Source organism: Astyanax mexicanus, chromosome 18, assembly GCF_023375975.1.
Source record: "Astyanax mexicanus isolate ESR-SI-001 chromosome 18, AstMex3_surface, whole genome shotgun sequence".
Lineage (NCBI taxonomy): Eukaryota > Metazoa > Chordata > Actinopteri > Characiformes > Acestrorhamphidae > Astyanax > Astyanax mexicanus.
Window position 1 is genome coordinate 31,307,501 of NC_064425.1, and position 20,000 is coordinate 31,327,500.

Sequence of the window (20,000 nt, forward strand, 5' to 3'; positions counted from 1 at the left end):
AAGGTCTTAATTACCTGGATCAAGTGTGCCGCGGACTCAGGCTGTTTGGATGGCAGGGGTGAAAAAATTTAAAAAGGCACCTTCTGTAGGACACAGGGCCTTTCTGTAAATGTATGCCAAGTATACTTTAATGTGTGTGTATGATTTTATTTATTTATTTCTCAGAATATTCTTTGTAAATATGATTTTTTTTTTAATTGGGCTTTTTTATTGGGCCTAATCTGAAGCGTCCATTCCATTGAGTAAGAAACGTAGAGCAAGAAAATTGAACAAAAAAAAATGAAGAGATAAAAATTAAGACATATAGGGAGTTTTTGTCTTTTTTTCTTTGGTTACTTTTTGTAGTGAAAGTTAAAAGGAGCTTTTATTTTGAGGCAAGATCTTTGTATTAGTCCGTAGAGCTGCTTTACTTTTGTCAAGAGCAGTAAATGACAGTGAAAAGACTCAGGTCTGTGAGTGACTTAATAGGCTTGTTGGGAGCTGATCTTTCGCTTACGGCCATACCACCCTGAGAACGCCCGATCTCGTCTGATCTCGGAAGCTAAGCAGGGTCGGGCCTGGTTAGTACTTGGATGGGAGACCGCCTGGGAATACCAGGTGCTGTAAGCTTTCCCATCTTTCCTTTATTTTTTACTCCGTTCAGTCCATGATGTCACAATTTTTTACAAGGCTACACTGTGTTTACTCTTCATATAAAACACTTACAGTAAACCATATACAGATTAAATACTCACTTAAAAGTTATTTCATTTTTCTGAAGGAGGATATTGTTTCTTCATGCTAATAAATAAAGAAAAAAAATGCATTATTTTTTATTTTCTTAACGTATAGGTACAGGGCGGCTCACTCCTGTTCCTGGGGCTCTACCACACTAAAGATTTCAGATTTAACACACCTGAGTCTAGAATGTTCACGTGATCCTGAAGGTCTTAATTACCTGGATTAAGTGTGCCGCGGACTCAGGCTGTTTGGATGGCAGGGGTGAAAAAAATTAAAAAGGCACCTTCTGTAGGACACAGGGCCTTTCTGTAAATGTATGCCAAGTATACTTTAATGTGTGTGTATGATTTTATTTATTTATTTCTCAGAATATTCTTTGTAAATATGATTTTTTTTAATTGGGCTTTTTTTTATTGGGCCTAATCTGAAGCTTCCATTCCATTGAGTAAGAAACGTAGAGCAAGAAAATTGAACAAAAAAAATGAAGAGATAAAAATTAAGACATATAGGGAGTTTTTGTCTTTTTTTCTTTGGTTACTTTTTGTAGTGAAAGTTAAAAGGAGCTTTTATTTTGAGGCAAGATCTTTGTATTAGTCCGTAGAGCTGCTTTACTTTTGTCAAGAGCAGTAAATGACAGTGAAAAGACTCAGGTCTGTGAGTGACTTATAAATAGGCTTGTTGGGAGTTGATCTTTCGCTTACGGCCATACCACCCTGAGAACGCCCGATCTCGTCTGATCTCGGAAGCTAAGCAGGGTCGGGCCTGGTTAGTACTTGGATGGGAGACCGCCTGGGAATACCAGGTGCTGTAAGCTTTTCCATCTTTCCTTTATTTTTTACTCCGTTCAGTCCATGATGTCACAATTTTTTACAAGGCTACACTGTGTTTACTCTTCATATAAAACACTTACAGTAAACCATATACAGATTAAATACTCACTTAAAAGTTCTTTCATTTTTCTGAAGGAGGATATTGTTTCTTCATGCTAATAAATAAAGAAAAAATGCATTATTTTTTATTTTCTTAACATAGGTACAGGGCGACTGACTCCTGTTCCTGGGGCTCTACCACGCTAAAGATTTCAGATTTAACACACCTGAGTCTAGAATGTTCACGTGATCCTGAAGGTCTTAATTACCTGGATCAAGTGTGCCGCGGACTCAGGCTGTTTGGATGGCAGGGGTGAAAAAATTTAAAAAGGCACCTTCTGTAGGACACAGGGCCTTTCTGTAAATGTATGCCAAGTATACTTTAATGTGTGTGTATGATTTTATTTATTTATTTCTCAGAATATTCTTTGTAAATATGATTTTTTTTTTAATTGGGCTTTTTTTTATTGGGCCTAATCTGAAGCTTCCATTCCATTGAGTAAGAAACGTAAAGCAAGAAAATTGAACAAAAAATTGAAGAGATAAAAATTAAGACATATAGGGAGTTTTTGTCTTTTTTTCTTTGGTTACTTTTTGTAGTGAAAGTTAAAAGGAGCTTTTATTTTGAGGCAAGATCTTTGTATTAGTCCGTAGAGCTGCTTTACTTTTGTCAAGAGCAGTAAATGACAGTGAAAAGACTCAGAGTGACTTATAAATAGGCTTGTTGGGAGTTGATCTTTCGCTTACGGCCATACCACCCTGAGAACGCCCGATCTCGTCTGACCTCGGAAGCTAAGCAGGGTCGGGCCTGGTTAGTACTTGGATGGGAGACCGCCTGGGAATACCAGGTGCTGTAAGCTTTTCCATCTTTCCTTTATTTTTTACTCCGTTCAGTCCATGATGTCACAATTTTTTACAAGGCTACACTGTGTTTACTCTTCATATAAAACACTTACAGTAAACCATATACAGATTAAATACTCACTTAAAAGTTCTTTCATTTTTCTGAAGGAGGATATTGTTTCTTCATGCTAATAAATAAAGAAAAAATGCATTATTTTTTATTTTCTTAACATAGGTACAGGGCGACTGACTCCTGTTCCTGGGGCTCTACCACGCTAAAGATTTCAGATTTAACACACCTGAGTCTAGAATGTTCACGTGATCCTGAAGGTCTTAATTACCTGGATCAAGTGTGCCGCGGACTCAGGCTGTTTGGATGGCAGGGGTGAAAAAAATTAAAAAGGCACGTTCTGTAGGACACAGGGCCTTTCTGTAAATGTATGCCAAGTATACTTTAATGTGTGTGTATGATTTTATTTATTTATTTCTCAGAATATTCTTTGTAAATATGATTTTTTTTAATTGGGCTTTTTTTTATTGGGCCTAATCTGAAGCTTCCATTCCATTGAGTAAGAAACGTAGAGCAAGAAAATTGAACAAAAAAAAAATGAAGAGATAAAAATTAAGACATATAGGGAGTTTTTGTCTTTTTTTCTTTGGTTACTTTTTGTAGTGAAAGTTAAAAGGAGCTTTTATTTTGAGGCAAGATCTTTGTATTAGTCCGTAGAGCTGCTTTACTTTTGTCAAGAGCAGTAAATGACAGTGAAAAGACTCAGGTCTGTGAGTGACTTATAAATAGGCTTGTTGGGAGTTGATCTTTCGCTTACGGCCATACCACCCTGAGAACGCCCGATCTCGTCTGATCTCGGAAGCTAAGCAGGGTCGGGCCTGGTTAGTACTTGGATGGGAGACCGCCTGGGAATACCAGGTGCTGTAAGCTTTTCCATCTTTCCTTTATTTTTTACTCCGTTCAGTCCATGATGTCACAAATTTTTACAAGGCTACACTGTGTTTACTCTTCATATAAAACACTTACAGTAAACCATATACAGATTAAATACTCACTTAAAAGTTCTTTCATTTTTCTGAAGGAGGATATTGTTTCTTCATGCTAATAAATGAAGACAAAATGCATTATTTTTAATTTTCTTAAGATAGGTACAGGGCGACTGACTCCTGTTCCTGGGGCTCTACCACGCTAAAGATTTCAGATTTAACACACCTGAGTCTAGAATGTTCACGTGTATCCTGAAGGTCTTAATTACCTGGATCAAGTGTGCCGCGGACTCAGGCTGTTTGGATGGCAGGGGTGAAAAAAATTAAAAAGGCACCTTGGGCCTTTCTGTAAATGTATGCCAAGTATACTTTAATGTGTGTGTATGATTTTATTTATTTATTTCTCAGAATATTCTTTGTAAATATGATTTTTTTTTTAATTGGGCTTTTTTTTTTACTGGGCCTAATCTGAAGCTTCCATTCCATTGAGTAAGAAACGTAGAGCAAGAAAATTGAAAAAAAAAAATGAAGAGATAAAAATTAAGACATATAGGGAGTTTTTGTCTTTTTTTCTTTGGTTACTTTTTGTAGTGAAAGTTAAAAGGAGCTTTTATTTTGAGGCAAGATCTTTGTATTAGTCCGTAGAGCTGCTTTACTTTTGTCAAGAGCAGTAAATGACAGTGAAAAGACTCAGGTCTGTGAGTGACTTATAAATAGGCTTGTTGGGAGTTGATCTTTCGCTTACGGCCATACCATCCTGAGAACGCCCGATCTCGTCTGATCTCGGAAGCTAGGGTCGGGCCTGGTTAGTACTTGGATGGGAGACCGCCTGGGAATACCAGGTGCTGTAAACTTTTCCATCTTTCCTTTATTTTTTACTCCGTTCAGTCCATGATGTCACAAATTTTTACAAGGCTACACTGTGTTTACTCTTCATATAAAACACTTACAGTAAACCATATACAGATTAAGTACTCACTTAAAAGTTCTTTCATTTTTCTGAAGGAGGATATTGTTTCTTCATGCTAATAAATAAAGAACAAAATGCATTATTTTTTATTTTCTTAACATAGGTACAGGGCGACTGACTTCTGTTCCTGGGGCTCTACCACGCTAAAGATTTCAGATTTAACACACCTGAGTCTAGAATGTTCACGTGATCCTGAAGGTCTTAATTACCTGGATCAAGTGTGCCGCGGACTCAGGCTGTTTGGATGGCAGGGGTGAAAAAAATTAAAAAGGCACCTTCTGTAGGACACAGGGCCTTTCTGTAAATGTATGCCAAGTATACTTTAATGTGTGTGTATGATTTTATTTATTTATTTCTCAGAATATTCTTTGTAAATATGATTTTTTTTTTTAATTGGGCTTTTTTTTATTGGGCCTAATCTGAAGCTTCCATTCCATTGAGTAAGAAACGTAAAGCAAGAAAATTGAACAAAAAAATGAAGAGATAAAAATTAAGACATATAGGGAGTTTTTGTCTTTTTTTCTTTGGTTACTTTTTGCAGTGAAAGTTAAAAGGAGCTTTTATTTTGAGGCAAGATCTTTGTATTAGTCCGTAGAGCTGCTTTACTTTTGTCAAGAGCAGTAAATGACAGTGAAAAGACTCAGGTCTGTGAGTGACTTATAAATAGGCTTGTTGGGAGTTGATCTTTCGCTTACGGCCATACCACCCTGAGAACGCCCGATCTCGTCTGATCTCGGAAGCTAAGCAGGGTCGGGCCTGGTTAGTACTTGGATGGGAGACCGCCTGGGAATACCAGGTGCTGTAAGCTTTTCCATCTTTCCTTTATTTTTTACTCCGTTCAGTCCATGATGTCACAAATTTTTACAAGGCTACACTGTGTTTACTCTTCATATAAAACACTTACAGTAAACCATATACAGATTAAATACTCACTTAAAAGTTCTTTCATTTTTCTGAAGGAGGATATTGTTTCTTCATGCTAATAAATAAAGAAAAAATGCATTATTTTTTATTTTCTTAACATAGGTACAGGGCGACTGACTCCTGTTCCTGGGGCTCTACCACGCTAAAGATTTCAGATTTAACACACCTGAGTCTAGAATGTTCACGTGATCCTGAAGGTCTTAATTACCTGGATCAAGTGTGCCGCGGACTCAGGCTGTTTGGATGGCAGGGGTGAAAAAATTTAAAAAGGCACCTTCTGTAGGACACAGGGCCTTTCTGTAAATGTATGCCAAGTATACTTTAATGTGTGTGTATGATTTTATTTATTTATTTCTCAGAATATTCTTTGTAAATATGATTTTTTTTTTAATTGGGCTTTTTTATTGGGCCTAATCTGAAGCGTCCATTCCATTGAGTAAGAAACGTAGAGCAAGAAAATTGAACAAAAAAAAATGAAGAGATAAAAATTAAGACATATAGGGAGTTTTTGTCTTTTTTTCTTTGGTTACTTTTTGTAGTGAAAGTTAAAAGGAGCTTTTATTTTGAGGCAAGATCTTTGTATTAGTCCGTAGAGCTGCTTTACTTTTGTCAAGAGCAGTAAATGACAGTGAAAAGACTCAGGTCTGTGAGTGACTTATAAATAGGCTTGTTGGGAGTTGATCTTTCGCTTACGGCCATACCACCCTGAGAACGCCCGATCTCGTCTGATCTCGGAAGCTAAGCAGGGTCGGGCCTGGTTAGTACTTGGATGGGAGACCGCCTGGGAATACCAGGTGCTGTAAGCTTTTCCATCTTTCCTTTATTTTTTACTCCGTTCAGTCCATGATGTCACAATTTTTTACAAGGCTACACTGTGTTTACTCTTCATATAAAACACTTACAGTAAACCATATACAGATTAAATACTCACTTAAAAGTTATTTCATTTTTCTGAAGGAGGATATTGTTTCTTCATGCTAATAAATAAAGAAAAATGCATTATTTTTTATTTTCTTAACATAGGTACAGGGCGACTGACTCCTGTTCCTGGGGCTCTACCACGCTAAAGATTTCAGATTTAACACACCTGAGTCTAGAATGTTCACGTGATCCTGAAGGTCTTAATTACCTGGATCAAGTGTGCCGCGGACTCAGGCTGTTTGGATGGCAGGGGTGAAAAAAATTAAAAAGGCACCTTCTGTAGGACACAGGGCCTTTCTGTAAATGTATGCCAAGTATACTTTAATGTGTGTGTATGATTTTATTTATTTATTTCTCAGAATATTCTTTGTAAATATGATTTTTTTTTTAATTGGGCTTTTTTTTATGGGGCCTAATCTGAAGCTTCCATTCCATTGAGTAAGAAACGTAAAGCAAGAAAATTGAACAAAAAAATGAAGAGATAAAAATTAAGACATATAGGGAGTTTTTGTCTTTTTTTCTTTGGTTACTTTTTGTAGTGAAAGTTAAAAGGAGCTTTTATTTTGAGGCAAGATCTTTGTATTAGTCCGTAGAGCTGCTTTACTTTTGTCAAGAGCAGTAAATGACAGTGAAAAGACTCAGGTCTGTGAGTGACTTATAAATAGGCTTGTTGGGAGTTGATCTTTCGCTTACGGCCATACCACCCTGAGAACGCCCGATCTCGTCTGATCTCGGAAGCTAAGCAGGGTCGGGCCTGGTTAGTACTTGGATGGGAGACCGCCTGGGAATACCAGGTGCTGTAAGCTTTTCCATCTTTCCTTTATTTTTTACTCCGTTCAGTCCATGATGTCACAAATTTTTACAAGGCTACACTGTGTTTACTCTTCATATAAAACACTTACAGTAAACCATATACAGATTAAATACTCACTTAAAAGTTCTTTCATTTTTCTGAAGGAGGATATTGTTTCTTCATGCTAATAAATGAAGACAAAATGCATTATTTTTAATTTTCTTAAGATAGGTACAGGGCGACTGACTCCTGTTCCTGGGGCTCTACCACGCTAAAGATTTCAGATTTAACACACCTGAGTCTAGAATGTTCACGTGTATCCTGAAGGTCTTAATTACCTGGATCAAGTGTGCCGCGGACTCAGGCTGTTTGGATGGCAGGGGTGAAAAAAATTAAAAAGGCACCTTGGGCCTTTCTGTAAATGTACACACTAAAAACTGCTGGGTTATTTTAACTACTCATCTGCTGGGTTATGAAATGTCTAACCCATTATGAGTTATTTTTATGGGAACTGGGTTATTTTTGGGGGGATTTGGGTTGTTTTTGTGTAACTCATGTGCTGGGTCAAAATTTCGCAAAGTTCTTCAACCCAACATGCATCAGTTGACCCAGCAGCTGGGTTGTTTGTGCTTCGACCGTCATCACGTTTACAGGACGTGCTCCTCCTCCACCATTTCGCGCCCAGACAGGCTCCATGCTCCTTCAGCAGCTCGCAGGTGCTCGAGAGAGACTGATCATCTTTGTGGTAAATATTTAATTCACGGTGTCTGTGTTGTGTTATAGCTAGTGTAAGGACCCCAATTCCCACTTTATCATTAACTATCAGCTTTATTTCACTGTAACTAAACGAATTAGAGGGAATACTGCTAACTGATTTGCTAGCCAGCAGGCTAATTTGCTAGCTTAGCTTAGCTTTTTCGTGTAGGTCTTTGCAAACATTTTTACAACATAGCTAGCGGTACTAAAATACTTTTTTACGACAGGATTTTTTGTGAGAATAAAGTTTAAGTGTTCGTCTAATGTGTGTGTGTGGGGGGGGGGTGCAGAGAGAGACAGGAAGCAAGCAGAGGGCAAGGCTGGGAGCAAAATGGTACAGCTCCTCTCAAAATCAAATGCACTGAAGAGGGCTGCTAAAGACTCTCCCAGCTTAAGTTTCTGGAGGATGAAATTGCCACCCAAAGTGCACAGCTTAGAAGCATGTAAAATAATGGATGTATATATGTTTGTTTCATTGACAGTAAATGTAAATTGACTGCAATCTGGCTTTATTTCTTTTTTAATAATTTGTGAAGGACATTTCTGTTCTGAAGGCTTAAGTTGAACTATTCTGTTACTATGCAATAGAAGGTAGAGTACTCATGTTTATAATTTTGAATTTGAGATGCTCTGAATCCTTTCCAATTTATAAACCTAACTATTCTTTATTTTAAATGGCCCTTTCTCACACTCACTTACTCTTTTGCATTCTTTCTATCTTTTTTTAGCCTGGAACAAATATGGTGGAGCACCTCCATGAGGCCATGGCATCCAGACCTTACCCATGTCCTGACACCAGGAAATGACAATCCTTGCTGGACAGGCTTTGGAATTTTAATCACAATAATATTTTAGTTATAATTAATATGAATTATTTTCCATAATTGTTACATTTTACATTGTTGGGATTCAGTTATAATAAATTTCAAGGCAGTGCCTTGTAAAAATTACATTATTGTTTAGGTGTTTATTGCATAACATATAGTTTATAGCAATTTATTTCACAAAGGATTAAACTATGGTGTGTTAGAATTAATCTGTCATTTCTGTTAATTTCACCAACCATTTGGATAGGTAACTGAACAAATGTATCTCGCTGGTGAAACAACCCAGAATTTAAATTACTTTGACCCAGCATTTGGGTGGAGTAGATAACAAATATGTGTAGTTGAAATTACCTTAATTTGCAGTTAATTTGACCCAGCATTTGGGTAGTATATTTTAACTCAACTGCTGGGTTATAATGGGTCAACCCATCTTGCTGGGTCAAATTAACTACTGCTGGGCTGGTGCTATAATAACCCAGCGGTTGGGTTGAAAATAACCCATATTGGGTTATTTTTAGCCCAACTGTTTTTAGTGTGTAAGTCACTCACAGACCTGAGTCTTTTCACTGTCATTTACTGCTCTTGACAAAAGTAAAGCAGCTCTACGGACTAATACAAAGATCTTGCCTCAAAATAAAAGCTCCTTTTAACTTTCACTACAAAAAGTAACCAAAGAAAAAAAGACAAAAACTCCCTATATGTCTTAATTTTTATCTCTTCATTTTTTTTTGTTCAATTTTCTTGCTCTACGTTTCTTACTCAATGGAATGGACGCTTCAGATTAGGCCCAATAAAAAAGCCCAATTAAAAAAAAAATCATATTTACAAAGAATATTCTGAGAAATAAATAAATAAAATCATACACACACATTAAAGTATACTTGGCATACATTTACAGAAAGGCCCTGTGTCCTACAGAAGGTGCCTTTTTAAATTTTTTCACCCCTGCCATCCAAACAGCCTGAGTCCGCGGCACACTTGATCCAGGTAATTAAGACCTTCAGGATCACGTGAACATTCTAGACTCAGGTGTGTTAAATCTGAAATCTTTAGCGTGGTAGAGCTCCAGGAACAGGAGTCAGTCGCCCTGTACCTATGTTAAGAAAATAAAAAATAATGCATTTTTTCTTTATTTATTAGCATGAAGAAACAATATCCTCCTTCAGAAAAATGAAAGAACTTTTAAGTGAGTATTTAATCTGTATATGGTTTACTGTAAGTGTTTTATATGAAGAGTAAACACAGTGTAGCCTTGTAAAAATTTGTGACATCATGGACTGAACGGAGTAAAAAATAAAGGAAAGATGGAAAAGCTTACAGCACCTGGTATTCCCAGGCGGTCTCCCATCCAAGTACTAACCAGGCCCGACCCTGCTTAGCTTCCGAGATCAGACGAGATCGGGCGTTCTCAGGGTGGTATGGCCGTAAGCGAAAGATCAACTCCCAACAAGCCTATTTATAAGTCACTCACAGACCTGAGTCTTTTCACTGTCATTTACTGCTCTTGACAAAAGTAAAGCAGCTCTACGGACTAATACAAAGATCTTGCCTCAAAATAAAAGCTCCTTTTAACTTTCACTACAAAAAGTAACCAAAGAAAAAAAGACAAAAACTCCCTATATGTCTTAATTTTTATCTCTTCATTTTTTTGTTCAATTTTCTTGCTTTACGTTTCTTACTCAATGGAATGGAAGCTTCAGATTAGGCCCAATAAAAAAAAGCCCAATTAAAAAAAAAAATCATATTTACAAAGAATATTCTGAGAAATAAATAAATAAAATCATACACACACATTAAAGTATACTTGGCATACATTTACAGAAAGGCCCTGTGTCCTACAGAAGGTGCCTTTTTAATTTTTTTCACCCCTGCCATCCAAACAGCCTGAGTCCGCGGCACACTTGATCCAGGTAATTAAGACCTTCAGGATCACGTGAACATTCTAGACTCAGGTGTGTTAAATCTGAAATCTTTAGCGTGGTAGAGCCCCAGGAACAGAAGTCAGTCGCCCTGTACCTATGTTAAGAAAATAAAAAATAATGCATTTTGTTCTTTATTTATTAGCATGAAGAAACAATATCCTCCTTCAGAAAAATGAAAGAACTTTTAAGTGAGTACTTAATCTGTATATGGTTTACTGTAAGTGTTTTATATGAAGAGTAAACACAGTGTAGCCTTGTAAAAATTTGTGACATCATGGACTGAACGGAGTAAAAAATAAACGAAAGATGGAAAAGTTTACAGCACCTGGTATTCCCAGGCGGTCTCCCATCCAAGTACTAACCAGGCCCGACCCTGCGTAGCTTCCGAGATCAGACGAGATCGGGCGTTCTCAGGATGGTATGGCCGTAAGCGAAAGATCAACTCCCAACAAGCCTATTTATAAGTCACTCACAGACCTGAGTCTTTTCACTGTCATTTACTGCTCTTGACAAAAGTAAAGCAGCTCTACGGACTAATACAAAGATCTTGCCTCAAAATAAAAGCTCCTTTTAACTTTCACTACAAAAAGTAACCAAAGAAAAAAAGACAAAAACTCCCTATATGTCTTAATTTTTATCTCTTCATTTTTTTTTTTCAATTTTCTTGCTCTACGTTTCTTACTCAATGGAATGGAAGCTTCAGATTAGGCCCAGTAAAAAAAAAGCCCAATTAAAAAAAAAATCATATTTACAAAGAATATTCTGAGAAATAAATAAATAAAATCATACACACACATTAAAGTATACTTGGCATACATTTACAGAAAGGCCCAAGGTGCCTTTTTAATTTTTTTCACCCCTGCCATCCAAACAGCCTGAGTCCGCGGCACACTTGATCCAGGTAATTAAGACCTTCAGGATACACGTGAACATTCTAGACTCAGGTGTGTTAAATCTGAAATCTTTAGCGTGGTAGAGCCCCAGGAACAGGAGTCAGTCGCCCTGTACCTATCTTAAGAAAATTAAAAATAATGCATTTTGTCTTCATTTATTAGCATGAAGAAACAATATCCTCCTTCAGAAAAATGAAAGAACTTTTAAGTGAGTATTTAATCTGTATATGGTTTACTGTAAGTGTTTTATATGAAGAGTAAACACAGTGTAGCCTTGTAAAAATTTGTGACATCATGGACTGAACGGAGTAAAAAATAAAGGAAAGATGGAAAAGCTTACAGCACCTGGTATTCCCAGGCGGTCTCCCATCCAAGTACTAACCAGGCCCGACCCTGCTTAGCTTCCGAGATCAGACGAGATCGGGCGTTCTCAGGGTGGTATGGCCGTAAGCGAAAGATCAACTCCCAACAAGCCTATTTATAAGTCACTCACAGACCTGAGTCTTTTCACTGTCATTTACTGCTCTTGACAAAAGTAAAGCAGCTCTACGGACTAATACAAAGATCTTGCCTCAAAATAAAAGCTCCTTTTAACTTTCACTACAAAAAGTAACCAAAGAAAAAAAGACAAAAACTCCCTATATGTCTTAATTTTTATCTCTTCATTTTTTTTTGTTCAATTTTCTTGCTCTACGTTTCTTACTCAATGGAATGGAAGCTTCAGATTAGGCCCAATAAAAAAAAGCCCAATTAAAAAAAATCATATTTACAAAGAATATTCTGAGAAATAAATAAATAAAATCATACACACACATTAAAGTATACTTGGCATACATTTACAGAAAGGCCCTGTGTCCTACAGAACGTGCCTTTTTAATTTTTTTCACCCCTGCCATCCAAACAGCCTGAGTCCGCGGCACACTTGATCCAGGTAATTAAGACCTTCAGGATCACGTGAACATTCTAGACTCAGGTGTGTTAAATCTGAAATCTTTAGCGTGGTAGAGCCCCAGGAACAGGAGTCAGTCGCCCTGTACCTATGTTAAGAAAATAAAAAATAATGCATTTTTTCTTTATTTATTAGCATGAAGAAACAATATCCTCCTTCAGAAAAATGAAAGAACTTTTAAGTGAGTATTTAATCTGTATATGGTTTACTGTAAGTGTTTTATATGAAGAGTAAACACAGTGTAGCCTTGTAAAAAATTGTGACATCATGGACTGAACGGAGTAAAAAATAAAGGAAAGATGGAAAAGCTTACAGCACCTGGTATTCCCAGGCGGTCTCCCATCCAAGTACTAACCAGGCCCGACCCTGCTTAGCTTCCGAGATCAGACGAGATCGGGCGTTCTCAGGGTGGTATGGCCGTAAGCGAAAGATCAACTCCCAACAAGCCTATTTATAAGTCACTCTGAGTCTTTTCACTGTCATTTACTGCTCTTGACAAAAGTAAAGCAGCTCTACGGACTAATACAAAGATCTTGCCTCAAAATAAAAGCTCCTTTTAACTTTCACTACAAAAAGTAACCAAAGAAAAAAAGACAAAAACTCCCTATATGTCTTAATTTTTATCTCTTCATTTTTTTGTTCAATTTTCTTGCTTTACGTTTCTTACTCAATGGAATGGAAGCTTCAGATTAGGCCCAATAAAAAAAAGCCCAATTAAAAAAAAAATCATATTTACAAAGAATATTCTGAGAAATAAATAAATAAAATCATACACACACATTAAAGTATACTTGGCATACATTTACAGAAAGGCCCTGTGTCCTACAGAAGGTGCCTTTTTAAATTTTTTCACCCCTGCCATCCAAACAGCCTGAGTCCGCGGCACACTTGATCCAGGTAATTAAGACCTTCAGGATCACGTGAACATTCTAGACTCAGGTGTGTTAAATCTGAAATCTTTAGCGTGGTAGAGCCCCAGGAACAGGAGTCAGTCGCCCTGTACCTATGTTAAGAAAATAAAAAATAATGCATTTTTTCTTTATTTATTAGCATGAAGAAACAATATCCTCCTTCAGAAAAATGAAAGAACTTTTAAGTGAGTATTTAATCTGTATATGGTTTACTGTAAGTGTTTTATATGAAGAGTAAACACAGTGTAGCCTTGTAAAAAATTGTGACATCATGGACTGAACGGAGTAAAAAATAAAGGAAAGATGGAAAAGCTTACAGCACCTGGTATTCCCAGGCGGTCTCCCATCCAAGTACTAACCAGGCCCGACCCTGCTTAGCTTCCGAGATCAGACGAGATCGGGCGTTCTCAGGGTGGTATGGCCGTAAGCGAAAGATCAACTCCCAACAAGCCTATTCATAAGTCACTCACAGACCTGAGTCTTTTCACTGTCATTTACTGCTCTTGACAAAAGTAAAGCAGCTCTACGGACTAATACAAAGATCTTGCCTCAAAATAAAAGCTCCTTTTAACTTTCACTACAAAAAGTAACCAAAGAAAAAAAGACAAAAACTCCCTATATGTCTTAATTTTTATCTCTTCATTTTTTTGTTCAATTTTCTTGCTTTACGTTTCTTACTCAATGGAATGGAAGCTTCAGATTAGGCCCAATAAAAAAAGCCCAATTAAAAAAAAAATCATATTTACAAAGAATATTCTGAGAAATAAATAAATAAAATCATACACACACATTAAAGTATACTTGGCATACATTTACAGAAAGGCCCTGTGTCCTACAGAAGGTGCCTTTTTAATTTTTTTCACCCCTGCCATCCAAACAGCCTGAGTCCGCGGCACACTTGATCCAGGTAATTAAGACCTTCAGGATCACGTGAACATTCTAGACTCAGGTGTGTTAAATCTGAAATCTTTAGCGTGGTAGAGCCCCAGGAACAGGAGTCAGTCGCCCTGTACCTATGTTAAGAAAATAAAAAATAATGCATTTTTTCTTTATTTATTAGCATGAAGAAACAATATCCTCCTTCAGAAAAATGAAAGAACTTTTAAGTGAGTATTTAATCTGTATATGGTTTACTGTAAGTGTTTTATATGAAGAGTAAACACAGTGTAGCCTTTTAAAAAATTGTGACATCATGGACTGAACGGAGTAAAAAATAAAGGAAAGATGGAAAAGCTTACAGCACCTGGTATTCCCAGGCGGTCTCCCATCCAAGTACTAACCAGGCCCGACCCTGCTTAGCTTCCGAGATCAGACGAGATCGGGCGTTCTCAGGGTGGTATGGCCGTAAGCGAAAGATCAACTCCCAACAAGCCTATTTATAAGTCACTCACAGACCTGAGTCTTTTCACTGTCATTTACTGCTCTTGACAAAAGTAAAGCAGCTCTACGGACTAATACAAAGATCTTGCCTCAAAATAAAAGCTCCTTTTAACTTTCACTACAAAAAGTAACCAAAGAAAAAAAGACAAAAACTCCCTATATGTCTTAATTTTTATCTCTTCATTTTTTTTGTTCAATTTTCTTGCTCTACGTTTCTTACTCAATGGAATGGAAGCTTCAGATTAGGCCCAATAAAAAAGCCCAATTAAAAAAAAATCATATTTACAAAGAATATTCTGAGAAATAAATAAAAAAAATCATACACACACATTAAAGTATACTTGGCATACATTTACAGAAAGGCCCTGTGTCCTACAGAAGGTGCCTTTTTAAATTTTTTCACCCCTGCCATCCAAACAGCCTGAGTCCGCGGCACACTTGATCCAGGTAATTAAGACCTTCAGGATCACGTGAACATTCTAGACTCAGGTGTGTTAAATCTGAAATCTTTAGCGTGGTAGAGCCCCAGGAACAGTCAGTCGCCCTGTACCTATGTTAAGAAAATAAAAAATAATGCATTTTTTCTTTATTTATTAGCATGAAGAAACAATATCGTCCTTCAGAAAAATGAAAGAACTTTTAAGTGAGTATTTAATCTGTATATGGTTTACTGTAAGTGTTTTATATGAAGAGTAAACACAGTGTAGCCTTGTAAAAAATTGTGACATCATGGACTGAACGGAGTAAAAAATAAAGGAAAGATGGAAAAGCTTACAGCACCTGGTATTCCCAGGCGGTCTCCCATCCAAGTACTAACCAGGCCCGACCCTGCTTAGCTTCCGAGATCAGACGAGATCGGGCGTTCTCAGGGTGGTATGGCCGTAAGCGAAAGATCAACTCCCAACAAGCCTATTTATAAGTCACTCACAGACCTGAGTCTTTTCACTGTCATTTACTGCTCTTGACAAAAGTAAAGCAGCTCTACGGACTAATACAAAGATCTTGCCTCAAAATAAAAGCTCCTTTTAACTTTCACTACAAAAAGTAACCAAAGAAAAAAAGACAAAAACTCCCTATATGTCTTAATTTTTATCTCTTCATTTTTTTTGTTCAATTTTCTTGCTCTACGTTTCTTACTCAATGGAATGGAAGCTTCAGATTAGGCCCAATAAAAAAAAGCCCAATTAAAAAAAAATCATATTTACAAAGAATATTCTGAGAAATAAATAAATAAAATCATACACACACATTAAAGTATACTTGGCATACATTTACAGAAAGGCCCTGTGTCCTACAGAAGGTGCCTTTTTAATTTTTTTCACCCCTGCCATCCAAACAGCCTGAGTCCGCGGCACACTTAATCCAGGTAATTAAGACCTTCAGGATCACGTGAACATTCTAGACTCAGGTGTGTTAAATCTGAAATCTTTAGTGTGGTAGAGCCCCAGGAACAGGAGTGAGCCGCCCTGTACCTATACGTTAAGAAAATAAAAAATAATGCATTTTTTTTCTTTATTTATTAGCATGAAGAAACAATATCCTCCTTCAGAAAAATGAAATAACTTTTAAGTGAGTATTTAATCTGTATATGGTTTACTGTAAGTGTTTTATATGAAGAGTAAACACAGTGTAGCCTTGTAAAAAATTGTGACATCATGGACTGAACGGAGTAAAAAATAAAGGAAAGATGGGAAAGCTTACAGCACCTGGTATTCCCAGGCGGTCTCCCATCCAAGTACTAACCAGGCCCGACCCTGCTTAGCTTCCGAGATCAGACGAGATCGGGCGTTCTCAGGGTGGTATGGCCGTAAGCGAAAGATCAGCTCCCAACAAGCCTATTTATACACACTAAAAACTGCTGGGTTATTTTAACTACTCATCTGCTGGGTTATGAAATGTCTAACCCATTATGAGTTATTTTTATGGGAACTGGGTTATTTTTGGGGGGATTTGGGTTGTTTTTGTGTAACTCATGTGCTGGGTCAAAATTTCGCAAAGTTCTTCAACCCAACATGCATCAGTTGACCCAGCAGCTGGGTTGTTTGTGCTTCGACCGTCATCACGTTTACAGGACGTGCTCCTCCTCCACCATTTCGCGCCCAGACAGGCTCCATGCTCCTTCAGCAGCTCGCAGGTGCTCGAGAGAGACTGATCATCTTTGTGGTAAATATTTAATTCACGGTGTCTGTGTTGTGTTATAGCTAGTGTAAGGACCCCAATTCCCACTTTATCATTAACTATCAGCTTTATTTCACTGTAACTAAACGAATTAGAGGGAATACTGCTAACTGATTTGCTAGCCAGCAGGCTAATTTGCTAGCTTAGCTTAGCTTTTTCGTGTAGGTCTTTGCAAACATTTTTACAACATAGCTAGCGGTACTAAAATACTTTTTTACGACAGGATTTTTTGTGAGAATAAAGTTTAAGTGTTCGTCTAATGTGTGTGTGGGGGGGGGGGGTGCAGAGAGAGACAGGAAGCAAGCAGAGGGCAAGGCTGGGAGCAAAATGGTACAGCTCCTCTCAAAATCAAATGCACTGAAGAGGGCTGCTAAAGACTCTCCCAGCTTAAGTTTCTGGAGGATGAAATTGCCACCCAAAGTGCACAGCTTAGAAGCATGTAAAATAATGGATGTATATATGTTTGTTTCATTGACAGTAAATGTAAATTGACTGCAATCTGGCTTTATTTCTTTTTTAATAATTTGTGAAGGACATTTCTGTTCTGAAGGCTTAAGTTGAACTATTCTGTTACTATGCAATAGAAGGTAGAGTACTCATGTTTATAATTTTGAATTTGAGATGCTCTGAATCCTTTCCAATTTATAAACCTAACTATTCTTTATTTTAAATGGCCCTTTCTCACACTCACTTACTCTTTTGCATTCTTTCTATCTTTTTTTAGCCTGGAACAAATATGGTGGAGCACCTCCATGAGGCCATGGCATCCAGACCTTACCCATGTCCTGACACCGGGAAATGACAATCCTTGCTGGACAGGCTTTGGAATTTTAATCACAATAATATTTTAGTTATAATTAATATGAATTATTTTCCATAATTGTTACATTTTACATTGTTGGGATTCAGTTATAATAAATTTCAAGGCAGTGCCTTGTAAAAATTACATTATTGTTTAGGTGTTTATTGCATAACATATAGTTTATAGCAATTTATTTCACAAAGGATTAAACTATGGTGTGTTAGAATTAATCTGTCATTTCTGTTAATTTCACCAACCATTTGGATAGGTAACTGAACAAATGTATCTCGCTGGTGAAACAACCCAGAATTTAAATTACTTTGACCCAGCATTTGGGTGGAGTAGATAACAAATATGTGTAGTTGAAATTACCTTAATTTGCAGTTAATTTGACCCAGCATTTGGGTAGTATATTTTAACTCAACTGCTGGGTTATAATGGGTCAACCCATCTTGCTGGGTCAAATTAACTACTGCTGGGCTGGTGCTATAATAACCCAGCGGTTGGGTTGAAAATAACCCATATTGGGTTATTTTTAACCCAACTGTTTTTAGTGTGTAAGTCACTCACAGACCTGAGTCTTTTCACTGTCATTTACTGCTCTTGACAAAAGTAAAGCAGCTCTACGGACTAATACAAAGATCTTGCCTCAAAATAAAAGCTCCTTTTAACTTTCACTACAAAAAGTAACCAAAGAAAAAAAGACAAAAACTCCCTATATGTCTTAATTTTTATCTCTTCATTTTTTTTTGTTCAATTTTCTTGCTCTACGTTTCTTACTCAATGGAATGGACGCTTCAGATTAGGCCCAATAAAAAAGCCCAATTAAAAAAAAAATCATATTTACAAAGAATATTCTGAGAAATAAATAAATAAAATCATACACACACATTAAAGTATACTTACATTTACAGAAAGGCCCTGTGTCCTACAGAAGGTGCCTTTTTAAATTTTTTCACCCCTGCCATCCAAACAGCCTGAGTCCGCGGCACACTTGATCCAGGTAATTAAGACCTTCAGGATCACGTGAACATTCTAGACTCAGGTGTGTTAAATCTGAAATCTTTAGCGTGGTAGAGCCCCAGGAACAGGAGTCAGTCGCCCTGTACCTATGTTAAGAAAATAAAAAATAATGCATTTTTTCTTTATTTATTAGCATGAAGAAACAATATCCTCCTTCAGAAAAATGAAAGAACTTTTAAGTGAGTATTTAATCTGTATATGGTTTACTGTAAGTGTTTTATATGAAGAGTAAACACAGTGTAGCCTTGTAAAAATTTGTGACATCATGGACTGAACGGAGTAAAAAATAAAGGAAAGATGGAAAAGCTTACAGCACCTGGTATTCCCAGGCGGTCTCCCATCCAAGTACTAACCAGGCCCGACCCTGCTTAGCTTCCGAGATCAGACGAGATCGGGCGTTCTCAGGGTGGTATGGCCGTAAGCGAAAGATCAACTCCCAACAAGCCTATTTATAAGTCACTCACAGACCTGAGTCTTTTCACTGTCATTTACTGCTCTTGACAAAAGTAAAGCAGCTCTACGGACTAATACAAAGATCTTGCCTCAAAATAAAAGCTCCTTTTAACTTTCACTACAAAAAGTAACCAAAGAAAAAAAGACAAAAACTCCCTATATGTCTTAATTTTTATCTCTTCATTTTTTTGTTCAATTTTCTTGCTTTACGTTTCTTACTCAATGGAATGGAAGCTTCAGATTAGGCCCAATAAAAAAAAGCCCAATTAAAAAAAAAATCATATTTACAAAGAATATTCTGAGAAATAAATAAATAAAATCATACACACACATTAAAGTATACTTGGCATACATTTACAGAAAGGCCCTGTGTCCTACAGAAGGTGCCTTTTTAATTTTTTTCACCCCTGCCATCCAAACAGCCTGAGTCCGCGGCACACTTGATCCAGGTAATTAAGACCTTCAGGATCACGTGAACATTCTAGACTCAGGTGTGTTAAATCTGAAATCTTTAGCGTGGTAGAGCCCCAGGAACAGAAGTCAGTCGCCCTGTACCTATGTTAAGAAAATAAAAAATAATGCATTTTGTTCTTTATTTATTAGCATGAAGAAACAATATCCTCCTTCAGAAAAATGAAAGAACTTTTAAGTGAGTACTTAATCTGTATATGGTTTACTGTAAGTGTTTTATATGAAGAGTAAACACAGTGTAGCCTTGTAAAAAATTGTGACATCATGGACTGAACGGAGTAAAAAATAAAGGAAAGATGGAAAAGTTTACAGCACCTGGTATTCCCAGGCGGTCCCCCATCCAAGTACTAACCAGGCCCGACCCTGCGTAGCTTCCGAGATCAGACGAGATCGGGCGTT

At 37.1% G+C, this 20,000-nt stretch overlaps 1 long non-coding RNA gene, 17 other non-coding genes and 1 pseudogene across 18 annotated transcripts in view; 9 read left to right on the forward strand and 10 right to left on the reverse strand.

The window, feature by feature from the left end:
• The first annotated feature begins 490 nt into the window (after positions 1 to 490).
• Positions 491 to 609, forward strand: LOC125783946 (5S ribosomal RNA). The gene has a single exon (XR_007426666.1). It is a non-coding gene; the product is annotated as a 5S ribosomal RNA (ribosomal RNA).
• Positions 610 to 1,415: 806 nt separating this feature from the next.
• LOC125783951 (5S ribosomal RNA) lies at positions 1,416 to 1,534 on the forward strand. Its single transcript, XR_007426671.1, has one exon. It is a non-coding gene; the product is annotated as a 5S ribosomal RNA (ribosomal RNA).
• A 796-nt stretch (positions 1,535 to 2,330) lies between these two features.
• Positions 2,331 to 2,449, forward strand: LOC125782991 (5S ribosomal RNA). Its single transcript, XR_007425728.1, has one exon. It is a non-coding gene; the product is annotated as a 5S ribosomal RNA (ribosomal RNA).
• An 804-nt stretch (positions 2,450 to 3,253) lies between these two features.
• LOC125783952 (5S ribosomal RNA) lies at positions 3,254 to 3,372 on the forward strand. Its single transcript, XR_007426672.1, has one exon. It is a non-coding gene; the product is annotated as a 5S ribosomal RNA (ribosomal RNA).
• A 795-nt stretch (positions 3,373 to 4,167) lies between these two features.
• On the forward strand, positions 4,168 to 4,282 carry LOC125783289 (5S ribosomal RNA; annotated as a pseudogene).
• Positions 4,283 to 5,087: 805 nt separating this feature from the next.
• Positions 5,088 to 5,206, forward strand: LOC125783953 (5S ribosomal RNA). The gene has a single exon (XR_007426673.1). It is a non-coding gene; the product is annotated as a 5S ribosomal RNA (ribosomal RNA).
• Positions 5,207 to 6,009: 803 nt separating this feature from the next.
• On the forward strand, positions 6,010 to 6,128 carry LOC125783954 (5S ribosomal RNA). Its single transcript, XR_007426674.1, has one exon. It is a non-coding gene; the product is annotated as a 5S ribosomal RNA (ribosomal RNA).
• An 802-nt stretch (positions 6,129 to 6,930) lies between these two features.
• LOC125783956 (5S ribosomal RNA) lies at positions 6,931 to 7,049 on the forward strand. The gene has a single exon (XR_007426676.1). It is a non-coding gene; the product is annotated as a 5S ribosomal RNA (ribosomal RNA).
• Positions 7,050 to 9,930: 2,881 nt separating this feature from the next.
• LOC125783957 (5S ribosomal RNA) lies at positions 9,931 to 10,049 on the reverse strand. Its single transcript, XR_007426677.1, has one exon. It is a non-coding gene; the product is annotated as a 5S ribosomal RNA (ribosomal RNA).
• An 805-nt stretch (positions 10,050 to 10,854) lies between these two features.
• Positions 10,855 to 10,973, reverse strand: LOC125783257 (5S ribosomal RNA). Its single transcript, XR_007425991.1, has one exon. It is a non-coding gene; the product is annotated as a 5S ribosomal RNA (ribosomal RNA).
• Positions 10,974 to 11,767: 794 nt separating this feature from the next.
• Positions 11,768 to 11,886, reverse strand: LOC125783958 (5S ribosomal RNA). The gene has a single exon (XR_007426678.1). It is a non-coding gene; the product is annotated as a 5S ribosomal RNA (ribosomal RNA).
• An 803-nt stretch (positions 11,887 to 12,689) lies between these two features.
• Positions 12,690 to 12,808, reverse strand: LOC125783959 (5S ribosomal RNA). Its single transcript, XR_007426679.1, has one exon. It is a non-coding gene; the product is annotated as a 5S ribosomal RNA (ribosomal RNA).
• A 796-nt stretch (positions 12,809 to 13,604) lies between these two features.
• Positions 13,605 to 13,723, reverse strand: LOC125783960 (5S ribosomal RNA). Its single transcript, XR_007426680.1, has one exon. It is a non-coding gene; the product is annotated as a 5S ribosomal RNA (ribosomal RNA).
• An 802-nt stretch (positions 13,724 to 14,525) lies between these two features.
• LOC125783961 (5S ribosomal RNA) lies at positions 14,526 to 14,644 on the reverse strand. The gene has a single exon (XR_007426681.1). It is a non-coding gene; the product is annotated as a 5S ribosomal RNA (ribosomal RNA).
• A 798-nt stretch (positions 14,645 to 15,442) lies between these two features.
• On the reverse strand, positions 15,443 to 15,561 carry LOC125783962 (5S ribosomal RNA). The gene has a single exon (XR_007426682.1). It is a non-coding gene; the product is annotated as a 5S ribosomal RNA (ribosomal RNA).
• An 807-nt stretch (positions 15,562 to 16,368) lies between these two features.
• On the reverse strand, positions 16,369 to 16,487 carry LOC125783963 (5S ribosomal RNA). The gene has a single exon (XR_007426683.1). It is a non-coding gene; the product is annotated as a 5S ribosomal RNA (ribosomal RNA).
• A 30-nt stretch (positions 16,488 to 16,517) lies between these two features.
• Positions 16,518 to 17,798, forward strand: LOC125782694 (uncharacterized). Its single transcript, XR_007425432.1, has 2 exons — positions 16,518 to 16,837; positions 17,577 to 17,798. It is a non-coding gene; the product is annotated as an uncharacterized LOC125782694 (long non-coding RNA).
• Positions 17,799 to 18,981: 1,183 nt separating this feature from the next.
• On the reverse strand, positions 18,982 to 19,100 carry LOC125783964 (5S ribosomal RNA). The gene has a single exon (XR_007426684.1). It is a non-coding gene; the product is annotated as a 5S ribosomal RNA (ribosomal RNA).
• Positions 19,101 to 19,904: 804 nt separating this feature from the next.
• The window catches only part of LOC125783273 (5S ribosomal RNA), a 119-nt gene continuing 23 nt past the window's right edge, over positions 19,905 to 20,000 (reverse strand). Inside the window, exon 1 of the ribosomal RNA XR_007426007.1 lies at positions 19,905 to 20,000. This exon is cut by the window's right edge and continues 23 nt beyond it. This is a non-coding gene — a ribosomal RNA (5S ribosomal RNA).